Source organism: Panthera leo, chromosome A1, assembly GCF_018350215.1.
Source record: "Panthera leo isolate Ple1 chromosome A1, P.leo_Ple1_pat1.1, whole genome shotgun sequence".
NCBI classification, from domain to species: Eukaryota; Metazoa; Chordata; class Mammalia; order Carnivora; family Felidae; genus Panthera; species Panthera leo.
Genome location: NC_056679.1, coordinates 146,495,538 through 146,508,456, shown reverse-complemented (window position 1 = coordinate 146,508,456; position 12,919 = coordinate 146,495,538). Strand labels below are relative to the sequence as shown.

Here is a 12,919-nt window from a genome sequence, read left to right as displayed (position 1 = left end):
AGATCCAGACACTACACAACCATTTCCAAAAGGGATGTGAAGCCTTGAATTCCTCAGGAGAATGTAATTGCTTCTTTGGCAAATAAGGGAGCGCAGTATATGAGTCATTCAGTCATTGTAAACTCCAACGAAAGTTTGGTTTTATATTGTTCAAAGTGGAAACAGCTTCTTCTTTTTCCCCTTAATTATAACAATACTTTGTGCTTACTCTTAAAATAGCAAAGAATCTAGAAAGTGAAGAGAAGCAGTCTCAATTGTAGCTTTGCAAGCCATACAACCACTTTGTTGCATAATCTACAATTTTTACTATACATTCAAACATACACAGAGTTGTTTACCAAAATACATACTTTTTAAAAATTATTGGGGTAAAAAACACATAAAATTTACCATCTTAAGTATACAGTTCAGCAGTGTTGACTTTATTCACATTGTTCTCAAACCAATCTCTAGCACTTTTTCACTTTATAGAACTGAAACTCTAAATCCATTAAACAACAGCTCTCCCTCAGCCCCTGGTAACTGCCATTCTGCTCTATGAGTTTAAATATTTTAGATACCTTATACAAGTGAATCGTGCAATCTTTGTCTCTTTGTGAATGGCTCATTTTACTTAGCATGATATCTCCAAGATTCATCCATGTCATAGCATGGGACAGTTTCTTTCCCTTTTAAGGCTGAAAAAAATATAATTGTCTGCATACATCACATTATGTTTATCTGTTCATTCACCAATGGACATTTGGGTTGCTTCTCTGTCTTGGCTATTGTGAATAATGTTGTGAAAAACATGGTTGTGCAGGTATCACTTTTTTAAGTGAACACTTACATTGTTTACAATTCTTAAAATTATGAACATAAATATTTGTGTAATATATCAATTATTTTCTTAAAAACATTCCTATAAGTAGAATTTCTGAGCGGAAGGCTGTATGCTTAAAAAGAAACCTATATTTCAAGTAACACATGTGCAAGATACAGATCAAATATTGTAACATTTCTTATTAAAAAATGTTTTTTCTTTTCTTTTTGAGTATAGTTGACACACAGTGTTATGTTAGTTTCCAGTGTACAACGTAGTGATTCAGAGAAGTTTATATATTATGCTCTGCTCACAATATGTGTAGCTACCATCTGTCCCATTACATCACTATTACAATATCATTGACTGTATGTACAATGTACATGCTGTGCTTGTACTCCTCGACTTACCCATCTCAAAACTGGAAGCCTGTGTCTCCCTCTCCCCTTCACCCATTTTGCCCAACCCCTCACGTTCCTTCCCTCTGGCAGCCATCAGTTTGTTCTCTGTATTTATAGGTCTGATTCTGCTTTTTGTTTGTTTGTTTATTCATTTAAAACAAGTCTTTTCCACGCTTCCTCATCCTCAGCCCAATGCCCTGATAGATCCAGAAACAAAATTAAAATATTTTTGTCTTCATTCTCTTTGTCACTTACCGTAGTTCTTCTAGATCACTGGTTCTCAACCATGACTACACATTGGAACTATCTCAGAAGCTGTTAAGAAGAAATACTGATTTCTGTACACTATCCCTTTTAAAGCATCATCTCTTTAAGTGGGGGCCTGGGCTTTGCCCCTTTCTAAATGATGTATTTTTAAAAGTTTTGCAGGCAATTCTAATAATGCATGGCCAAAATTAAGAAGTACTGTTTTAAAGGAGTGCTATTCAAATTTAACGTGCAGATGAAACACTGATGGATCTTGTTAAAATGCAGATCCCATTTCAGGAGTTCTGCAGTTGGCAGGGTGGGGGGAGGGGGAGGGCTGAGACGGGGTTTTTCCAACAGGTGACGTTAATACCTCATTTTTGTGTATGAAGGATCTAGATTAATACATGTACTCTTCTATCTAACTACTTTAGGCAATATGTAGTGACTCCTCAAGATGAAGACAGGGATTTGCTCATTTTCATTATCTCCTTCCACCTGAATATTTATTATATTACTTTTAGTTTTACTATTGGTTCCTTTTAGGTTATAAAACTAAATTCTCATTTTTTTCCAATTTTGACCGTGTTTCTTGGTCTTGACCACCCCTTAAAACTTGAGAAAGTCTTCCATTTTTTTTTCCGTATTTCCCCCCAGAAAGTTGTTGTGCCATCTTTTGTTAGTTTTGCTTTGACATGTAGTCCAAGTAGCCAATATTTCTGTTCTCTGCTGAGAACAGCAGATACAAACAAACCTTTCATGTTATGTCATTAGGTTGTCTCTTAATAGAAATCCAACCAACTGATTTGCCAGTGTTAATTCTTTAATACAAAAACAGATACACACCATGCCAATTGACGCACTAGGCTTCCAGTGCTTTTTCCATGGGCCCTTGTACAGAAATCTAAGCCACCCAAAGAATTTTGTTTCTAGAATGAAGGTCTATGGATTCCTTAAAATCAAGGCATTAGTTTTTGTCACATTTTGATCAAGAGTGTGTAGTATAACCTTTCCTCTGGAATTTTTATTACTTCCTACTCCCATCCCTTTTGCTATTTGCCCTTTATTTTTTCCACATTCTAAGCCATATTAGTTATTCCGTAAGGCACAGACTGTCCCTGAAGTCTCCCCCTGGGGTGTACTGTCTCATTCTTCTCAGGACCGGTGGCTCTGAGGCCTGTGGCAACCTGGAACATCCCTTTATCCCTTTCCTGGGTCAGAACTACTGTTCCTGCCTTCCTTGGTTACTGATCTTCTATGCTGAGGACACTCAAGTAGCTTCATGAGAGATGACACATAGGTGATAAATGTACTAAGTCCTTGTATTTTTGAAATGCAGTTTCAAATATATATATTTCAAATACAGAAAATTCTGGGTAAAAAGTTTTACCTCAGAACTTTAAATGTATCAGTCTGAGTCTCTCTCCTTTGTGAATTGTGGCTTTTTTTTCTTCCTAGAGGCTTGTAAGGTTTTCTTTTTAATTATGTTGTTCTGATACTTCCCATACAATGTGTCCAGGTGGGGGGTCTGTTTCCATTCATTGGGTTGGACACTAGGTGAGTCATTGTAAACCAAAGAGTCTTATCCTTCTTTAGCTCTGGCACGTATCTTTTTACTATCTGGTTGAATAATTTAAACACTTTGCCTCTTTCTCTCTTTCTGAGGTTTTTATTAGTTGAATATAGGTCCTCTGAGTTCATTCTCATATTTTCCATCTTTTGCTCTTTGATTAATGTTTGGAGAGATTCCTTTGATTTTGTTGTTTTTTAGTATTTCTACTAATTTTTTTATTTTGGCAATTATATTTTAAATCTCTAAGAGTGCTTTCTCATTCTCTCATTCTCCTATTTGTTTTATAGAGGTAGTATTTTCTTGAACCTTTTTGCAAATATTTCTAAGGATGATCTTTTTGTTCCCTGAATCATTTCAACTTCCTCCAAGATTGTTTTTTGTTTGTTGGTTTTTTAGAATTTTATACTTTTCTTTTTATACTGCTAGTTCTCCTCATATTCTAGTGGCTTCTCTCTGTTATTAAGAAAGCAGGCCTGGGTAGATGGAATAGATATTTGCTTTTGTAGTGGCAGAAGACTGTTCTCCTAGCAGGCCTCTCCCCTTCTTCTGAAATTGCTTCCTGGGTTGCGCCAGGCAGTGTGGGCCAGTAAACTTTGAGGATCAATGGGAGTGGTAACTGGCTCCCAGGCTGAGTGCCTGCACAGTGCCAAGATGATAATGGCTTCCCTCTGAGGCATCAGCAAATGTAGAAATGTTATCTTTTCCCAGTTTGCCCAATTACTTTAGAAAGGAGTCACCATATATTTTGACTGGGAGTATAATGCCAACTGCCTGCTTACTGTGTTTATATATGTTGGAGATAGGGTGCTGACTGAAGAATTCTGGATACACTCAGACCTTTGAGGAATCTCTCTCTGTTTAGCTCCATCTTTCACTCTCCCCTCTGTTGTGTCTGCTGACTCTATACCCAAGGCATGTCAGGGGTTCCACAGGGCAGATTAGCTTTCTTCCTTTACAGAGCTGTCAAAGTGTATTCTAGGCTGGCAATTGCTCTGCCTTTTCTTCTATCTAATGGCTCTCATCTACTTTTTGTATCCCAGTAATTTATTAAATAGCTCAATCTTTAGTGACATACACACTTCCCATTCTCTCTTGTCTGTTGTTCCAGGCAGTTGCTTTTTTACTTTTAGTCATTACTCAACATTTCCCTGCTCTGTTCTCGATCACAGAGCAGTGACCAGCTCCTGTAAATGACATTTCCATGCCAACTGGCTTCCATGGAGGTTCAGCCAGTGGGAAGCACTGGTAGGATATTGGAGAGAGAAGAAGGAAGAAGGCAATATATTTCTCCCTTCTCTTTCTGCCCTTGGCAGCATAGCATCTCTAGAAGTGGTTTCTTCTTTTTTGTCCAACACCTCCTGACTCCAGGCAGCCCCGTTCTCATGGTTCAACCTCTCACCATGAAGGGCCTTGAGCTCTAGCAATACTAATTTTTTTCTTTGGTCCCTCCAGTCCACTGGAGGCAGTAGCCCCTGATGTTGCAAATCCATCTGGCTTTTTAGATGTTCCTACACTTTCATAAATAGGTGCCTATATTGAGCTCTCTCTATTGAACCAATTGGTTCCATTTTCCTTACTGAACTTGAGAGATACATGTATAAGGGAGATTTTATTCTACATTTCTATACTTTTAATTCAGTAAATATGGTTTTGGAAGTAATGAGAGGCCAATGCATGTGGTCAGTCTGCCATCTTGAATTGGAGAATATATACATTTTGAGGCTTTTGATACATATTGTCAAATTGCCTACTGGAATGATTCTAACAAATTATATTTCCACTAACAGTGTGATGTTATCCATATCCCATCACCCTCCAAACACAGGGGATTGATACTTCTTTTTAATCATTGCATCTAATCTTTGTATGGGGATCTAATGAAAACTTCAAGTTTTCCTGGATCAGAAGATTTCATATTTGTGTTGTTCTAACAGCTGGAAATGATCTATGAGGAGATAGAGCCAATAGCGCTCGCCTAACATTTGATTCAAGACAGTTGGCCAAGTTACTAAGGAGCCCAGAATCCTAACAGTATGAAAACGACACAGAAAGCAGCTTTTCCAGTGTCTGCTTCTGATAGCTAAGAGAGGAATTATTCTGGTTGTCCAGAAAAGTAAAATTCCCCAAGATAAATAAAGTCATTGCTGAGATCCAAATTATTAAAGCATGACTCAAAGATGAGAGTGTCTCACAAAAGACTGAGTCAAAATCGACTCCTAAGAGTCCCAGCTTCCTAGCTTAGAAATTCAATGGGAAAAGTTAACACCCGTCTCCGTGAGGATCTCACACAGATTTCCAACTAGAGAACTAACCACAGAATAAGGGTATTGGAAATAAGGAATCTCCAATTTCGCCTTATGAAGTAGTGTCATAAATGCAGCCCTCACCGAAATCATGCAGAAATGTCAATCAGGAGTCTTGATTAGCCACATCTGGCCACATCTGGCCATGACTCAGTCCATTTTATGGTGGCTTTGCCCAACAAACTTTCCCTGCAATATTGCTTTTGATATTCATCACCTTATCAACTGCTAGTAGTCATTTCGCCCACTCAAGACCTCCTCTGTGCCTTCCATTTGCACAGAGAGTATACAGAGATCTGCTTTTTCACCAACTAATTGACTGCACTCTAAAGCACATAATTTGCACTCTTTGGCCTCAGTTTTTTTAATCTATATCTATCAAATGAGGCTAAATGATCCTGGAACTTCCATTCAGCCCCTGAGCAGGAGCTATGATGATTGGGAGCTAGGTGTCTTTAGTAAAACCATTTAGCTAGGGCTGTTATAATCACAAACAGCCTCAAATCTGGCCATTTGATCTTGTCTTCCAGAAAGGTTATTTTATATTTCATGTGTTTAAAGCATGATTTTAAGCACTTAAAATGTGCTACACTTTATTTCTATGCTGTTCTGGCATTTTTCCTCTTCTCCTCTTCTTGTTTTAATACTCCAGGAGCCTTAAGAAATGGAAGGTTCTCAGATCTCTTTTGATGTCTGAGAGGGCCAGGCCCTATTATTCAGTGAGTCTATTCACATCTCTCTCACTCTCCCTATGGTCTATGAACAGGTTACTGTGGGATGGAGAAGAGCTTTGGTTTTATGAAGTGATGAATTGGTATTCTGACTAAACCCAAATGTTTTGGTGACTGTTGGGGTGGAACCCAATAATTCTGCCAAGTTGGGATTAGCACCAATGCTACTTCCCCCTTGGTGGAGATTCAGCTCTTTAATCACGGTTAAAGAGAAATGAAGGAAATCCAGTACGAAAGTGGACTTCCATTATAATAACCACCAAAATATATTTTTTTAAAGCTTCAAAGAAAGAAAAATGGAAAACCTAATCACGCACATAACACACCACTTGTAATTTGCATAATGGTTATCTTTGTTGAAAACTATTTTTTTTAATTTCTTTTTAATGTTTGTTTCTTATTGAGAGACAGAGCATGAGCATGGGAGGGGCAGAGAGAGGAGGAGACACGAAATGTGAAGCAGGCTCCAGGCTCTGAGCTGTCAGCACATAGCCTGATGTGAGGCTCGAACCCACAAACCCCAAGATCATGACCTGAGCTGAAGTTGGATGCTTAACTGACTGAGCCACCCAGGTGCCCCTGTTGAAAACTATTTCTAATGAGATGGATGAAAAGCTAAAATGGTCAACAGATTTGGTCAAATCAGACACAAAAAATGTCCCTGAGGCTTTTCAATCTTCAACACATATTGGTTCTTATCAGTCTTCTCAACCATAATTTGTTCCTTTGAACCCTCAGAATCAAGGTAAGGTTCAAAAACCACTTTGCAAAATAATCATTTATCTCTACAGTCTCAAAAGTTGTAAAATATATTGAATACGTTTTACTTCATATCTGAAGAATTTAAATTTAATCTAGTTAGTTCCTTATTAGAGATGGAACATCAAAGAATTCAGAAGGACTAAAACATTCTGTGTATGTTGTGCTTTTATTCATGCATAGGTTAACTTTTGGAAGTCAATTTGCTTTTTTAGTTCATGAGAGTCTGCATAGAAGAAATAACTAGCAGGAGTCAACAATATATGATACAGGGTTCCAGGAAACTGGGTCCCTTTTGCTCTGTGCTAACTGCTTGGGTCAAGTACACAAACTAATTTGCCCACACAAGATATCTCTTAGTATTCCTTACTGTTCAGCAAATACCTATTCTAACTGAACCCAGTTCTTTGGTAATGGTGGAGGCAATAGATAACAGTGTTATCTATACATATCCAAGACTAAATTTTGCTATCTCTTCTCAGCCCAAGTAAATACACGAATATGTCTTCTCTATATTACAGGAGATGTCAAAAAAAGAGCATGTTTTATGGATAACAAATGGCATCTCTGTTTTATAAAAACTATTTCTCTGGAAAGTAAGGTGGATATTTCGAGTCTTCTGTAGATATCTGGAAAATCAGAAAACTAAAAAACTAAAAATACATACACGCAAAATACAACTAAAAGCAAATAAAAAAAACTGAAAAATTTCCCATTAAACGATACCCACCAACAGGGAGATATGAAGAAAAACAAGTCAACTTTTTCTACAAGTATATCAAGGTTCATGATTAAAATAAGTCCATAATCAGGGAAAGGCCTGGTCTTTAGTACAAGGACGGGCCTTTTATTTGGCTGTCGCCTTTGACACTGGTGGACAGCATATGAAGTTTAGTAATTTAAGAAATCCTGGGGTGGGGGAGAAGCCCTTCTGGAAAGCACTTTTACACTGTGGATTAAGCTGTGGCTACTGCCTCTGTACATTATCTGCCTTATCTGGTGCTTAGACAAGAAGTACACGTGAGCTGGTCTCATTTGTGAGGAAGCTGACTTCAAAAGAGAGGTTAAGTGGCTGGCTTGAGAGAAGAGAGTTAGGCAGTGGGAGATCCAGGATTGGAACGTCAAAGTTAGTGACTCCAGCCCACTTTATCCTGCTGTGACGCTATCTCTACTTGGCTGAAAAAAAAAAAAAGTGTCACTGGAATTATCTATCAATGGAACAGACATTTGTGCTATTTGCAGTCATTTGGGGGAAATGCTTCTGGTTAACAGTAAGAAACGTTTGCTTCTCCTGTTTCCGAGGTCATCATGAATGGGGTAGGTATGGGATTAATTCTTTTTGGCAGCCATGTCCTAGAGGGAAAGGGAGAGCCAGAATTATCTCACAGACAAATAGAAAGAAACAGCAAGTTTTACACCCACTAGCTTTAAAACGACAGCCAGTTCCCCTTGTGACGTCTGCCTCGAGCTGAGTAATGCACTTGAGAACTGTTTTGCCAGCCTCTCAGGGCGTAATCTTTAACCCCTTTTATTAATGGATTCTGTGACACTGTGCATCAGACAAACGATAAACGTCCAGGTTAAAAACAACCAAATTTATTTTTTTCACATTCTTCTTCACATTCAAAGATGTTGAAGCCAATGCTGTTGGTAACCACATATAATAGTGTATGGTGGAAAATGTCAAGTCAAAACTCTAACTCACACATGCCTACTCACTTCTGTATGGCCAGAACATTAACCTCTTATTTACAATGTTGTGTGATGACTAGCTTTTCTGCCTTGATAAAATATTTAGTGCTCACAGGTTATTATTCCATGTTTCCCAATAATCTATTTGCTTTATAATAAAGCAGGACCTCCCAAACTTTGTTCTTAAGTAACTCACATGGTTTCGGCTGTACTATCAAATCGGTATCTATGTAATATTTTTCTTTAACCGGACTCACTCTATTATTTTACAAGATTATATCACTACTGTAGATGGATAAAGAATCTACTGTTTGCCTTAAATAGATGGAAGCTACACGATATATATACAATGAATAAAAAAAATGCTTTAAAACTTATGTAAACATTGCTACCTTGTGCTAAAGGCTCTGAATGTGAGACCTAGACACTCTCTCTGTTAAAAAATAAATGAAAAATGGAGGGAGGGTGGGGACCTGTAAGAAGTGTTAAATATACGCCAACACTAAATTAAGGTTTCTTCTTTTATGTGATCATAAACATTGAAAGAAAACTGATAAATAAATCAACTTTTCATTATGGGAATCAGAGTAACGGTGTTGGGTCATGTGCCATCTTATGTGCTGTCTCACTGTGGAAAACATTTCAGTGAAGAGTTTTTGTAAAACATGTCTGAATATCAAAGAGCATTTCTATTGCTCACTTAGACACTAGTGAGAGAGAGAACTGAGACAAGGGTGAGAGTTTCTTTTCCTCCACAGTCAATTCCATTCAACATAAAATACGAATTATGTGCTTAGATATTTCAGTTTATTATCTTATTTGTGAGGAGAGACAAATACATTGGAAATAAATGATTACCAAACAAATCGACACTCTTAAGGGTGCATGCTGAGTATCTAGGCAGATAAGAGCACACGAGGGGCCTTTGGGTTCCTCTGCATGAATAAAGCACAAAACGGCACTCATTATATGTAGACAAATTAGAAACGGGCCACATGTGGATGGAAGCACCCCAGGGGAACTCAAAGCATGTCGAGCACAAGACAAGAAGAAAAACACTGGGATTTCTGGTCTCACTCCACCCCTGCCCATCACCCTGTCCAGGGGAGAACCATCAAGTGTTGAAAGGAAGGAGAGAAACCCTACTCAGACTCCTGCAAGATTGAACCTTAGATGCTTTTTTCTTTTTCTTTCTTGAGAAAGAGAGGGTGTGTGGGCAGTGGAGGGGCAGGCAGAGAGAGAAAGAGAGAGAGAGAGAGAGAGAGAGAGAGAGAGAGAATCCCAAGCAGGTGGGTGCCCTGTCAGTGCAGAGCCTGATTGTGGGGCTCAATCCCTCAACCCTGGGATCATGACCTGAGCCGAAATTGGAAGTCAGACACTTACCCACCTGAGCCACCCAGGCACCCCTTAGATACTCTATTTCATTTTCCAAGATCTGATGGTGTTTGTTGTGTGACGTATGGACTAAGGAGGGTGTTAACATAAAGGCTTCCTGCAAAGACAAAGAGTGTATACAACAAGTTTGTTTATGGAAACATTTGGTAATGCAAATAATTAGTGACATTAAAGAAAACATTTTGCCTCTTGTTTAATTCATCATCCAGTGGCTTTATGCATGTTTTCTAGTAAATAACAATGGCAATAGTCCAATCTCTTTTGAGTATGAGGACTGTATCATGCTAGGCATTATACTTTCAATGTCTATAGACTGAGAAAATACATAATGATCAAAGGCTTCTATTAATTCAGTGAACCAAGTAAGTGAATTTATATTTTATTCATCACCTCACCTATAGACATTTAAAAAATAGTACTCTGTGTGTGTGTGTGTGTGTGTGTGTGTGTGTGTGTGTGTGTGTGTGACATATTATTTATTTAGTCTAGTCATACTGAATGTGCATATGGATTTACAGACCCCTCACAATAAATTCTGCTACCCCCAGGGGTCCAAGACCTAGTGGTTGGAACTGTGGAATAGGACAGGCTTATGATTGATGACAGTGAGGAGGGCCTGGGGCACATCTGTGGGTCCTCCACTGCTTTTGTCATCATGACCCTCACACTTTCTTCCTGAAACTCTGCACTCGTCTTTGTTTACTGAAAATATTTTCTGTATAAACTTCAACAGGTTGGTTTTCCATAGTGGAAACATTTTTTTTTTCATGCTAAAAAATTAATCTGTGCCTTAACTGGAGACCTGTACAACCTGGGATAAAAGTCATTTTAAATTCAAGATGCACCAGGTCTTCTGCTGCATTTAATAAAATGTTAGTCCTGAAGGTAGGTTGTGAGTACACGGTTATTTGCTGTGCGACTCCTCATACCCTTGTGACGTCCATATTGAATAATAAACGAAAGCATAAACATTCCCTGCATCTCACTTACAGCTCTTTTCCTTTATGTGGTTATCACAACAAGCCAACAAAAGCTACCAATAAAGTTATTACTTGCTGCACAAAGCAGTGAAGCAACATTGTAAACTTATTTCCTGAGTGTTTTTCTGGAATTTTAACTCCTTTGTCCTAGCACATTTTATCCGAAACTGAGATTCAAAATGTGCTCATGAGCTTTTGCCAAAATAGGCATTCTTCTTTTGGGTCTGCCTTTTGTGTGACCCTAAGGACAATTGTGACTTTCTTACAAGCAGTGTCTTTAATCGTTCACATAATATGTCCCTGCAGTCATCCCCTCTCTCTCCTGCAGCAGCAGTGTCTTCCTCTTACCATGGCACATCTCACAGTAAACTTGTCTACATTTGCTGTCTACATGTACTAACGTCCTAGGCAGTTTCAACACACTCCACTCCACTCTACTCTGTTACATCTCGGAGAGTGCTCTTATCACAGTCACAAACCACTTTCACATGGGGCCAAAGGTCATTCTCTGGCTCTCAGCTCATTTGCTCTCTCAGATGCATCTGACATGTTGACACTCCTTTAAATACTTTCTCACGTTTGCTTCCATTATACTCATTTATGTATTCAGGAAGACCTACTCTGGGTACAAAGAATTGAACAGTGAAAAAGATTGGCTTCTTGTCTTTATGGATGACTGTGACAGAGACAGAGAAGCAAACATGCAGTTACAAGGGCCATGTGGACTAAATGTGCTAAATGCTATATGGTGGGGGGAATATGGTATGGACACAGGATCTATGAAGAATGCCTAATCAGGATTTACATGGTCAGGGAAAGCTTTCTGAGGAAGTGACATTCAACCCAAGACTTAAAAGATGAATAGCAATTAGTCAAAGAATGGAGACAGCAGAGTGAGAAAGGGTATTCAGGACAAAGGGAAGAGCATATTCAAGGACTTGGAAGGGAAGAGAGAGCATGGAAAGATGTAGTGCCAATATGTACAGGGTTTTTTTTTGTTTTTTGGTTTTTTGGTTTTTTTTTTGGTGGAGGGGAGGGAAGAGTAGCAAAAGAAAGAATGATAAAAATGTCACTGAAGTAAGGAGGCATCATATCAGACAGGCCTTATAAGACAATTTAAGAATACTGGACATTTTTTATTGAAGGCAGTAGGGAGCAATTAAGGAAAGTGGAGCTGGAAAATTACTGAACCAGGAGAAGGATTGAGAAGGGGCAAGGTTAAAGGGCAAGACTCACTAGAAATCTGTGACACAGATCCAGGCAATAGTAGTAGTTCTGTTAGTGGCAGTAGTGTTGGTGATGGTAGAGAAAACTGGCCATCATAGAGGAAGAAGTAACAAAATTTGGTGATTTGATGGAAGAAAATGTCCGGTCAGGAGATGGAAGAGTCAGTGATAACAACCACGATAAGGTTGGTGCCTTTCACCAATTTGGAAAGCACCAAAATAGGAACGAGATGTGGCTAAAGATAGAAGGGAGATGATGAGTTCAGTTGGAGCTTATTGACACTTCAAAAGCAGAGATGCACTCGGAAGATAGTGGGGACTCTAAAAGGGACTGGCCCTCCTCTCTCTCCCAGAGATAAGGAATGAGGAAATAATGATGATTTCCCTGTTCCTGAGAGCTTTCTCAGGGAGCATGTTTGAGTGACCCATAACACAAGATGTGGAGCGTGGGAGTCACAGGCTTCTAGCACGGAATCTACTTTTCTCCTAAGCAGTTTTCTCCCTACTTTTCTCTCTACTTTTCTCCCACTACAGACAGACAACAGCCACAGCTCCGGATCCACAGCTTTGAGAACTGAGGCATCAGGGAATCTATAACAAGAATCAGACACGTAGTGACAAAGGACACATGATCTCATTGCCAAGTTCTTGGTAATATCCTTTAAAAGGCCTCAGTGGTGATAGAGGGGAAGTTTAGGGAAAGCAGAAGTAGCCCTGAAATAGCTAAAACCTGAGTTGGGGGCTCCTGTCCCTTCTTAGCATCCTGACAAGGTCTTGGTAATATATCCAGATTTGTGATCAGCAAATTAGG

At 38.9% G+C, this 12,919-nt stretch overlaps 1 protein-coding gene across 13 annotated transcripts in view; it reads right to left on the bottom strand.

The window, feature by feature from the left end:
- XRCC4 (X-ray repair cross complementing 4) overlaps positions 1-12,919 on the bottom strand; it is a 313,377-nt gene that overhangs the window by 63,809 nt on the left and 236,649 nt on the right. For 2 of the 13 annotated variants that reach the window (XR_006203713.1, XM_042942739.1), the window contains one exon: positions 6,588-8,168. The exons of the other annotated variants lie outside the window; for them this stretch is intronic. The gene's annotated coding sequence lies outside the window, so the exon portion shown is untranslated. Of the gene's footprint in view, positions 1-6,587; positions 8,169-12,919 lie in introns of those variants that run through there. 13 annotated transcript variants of the gene reach the window in all.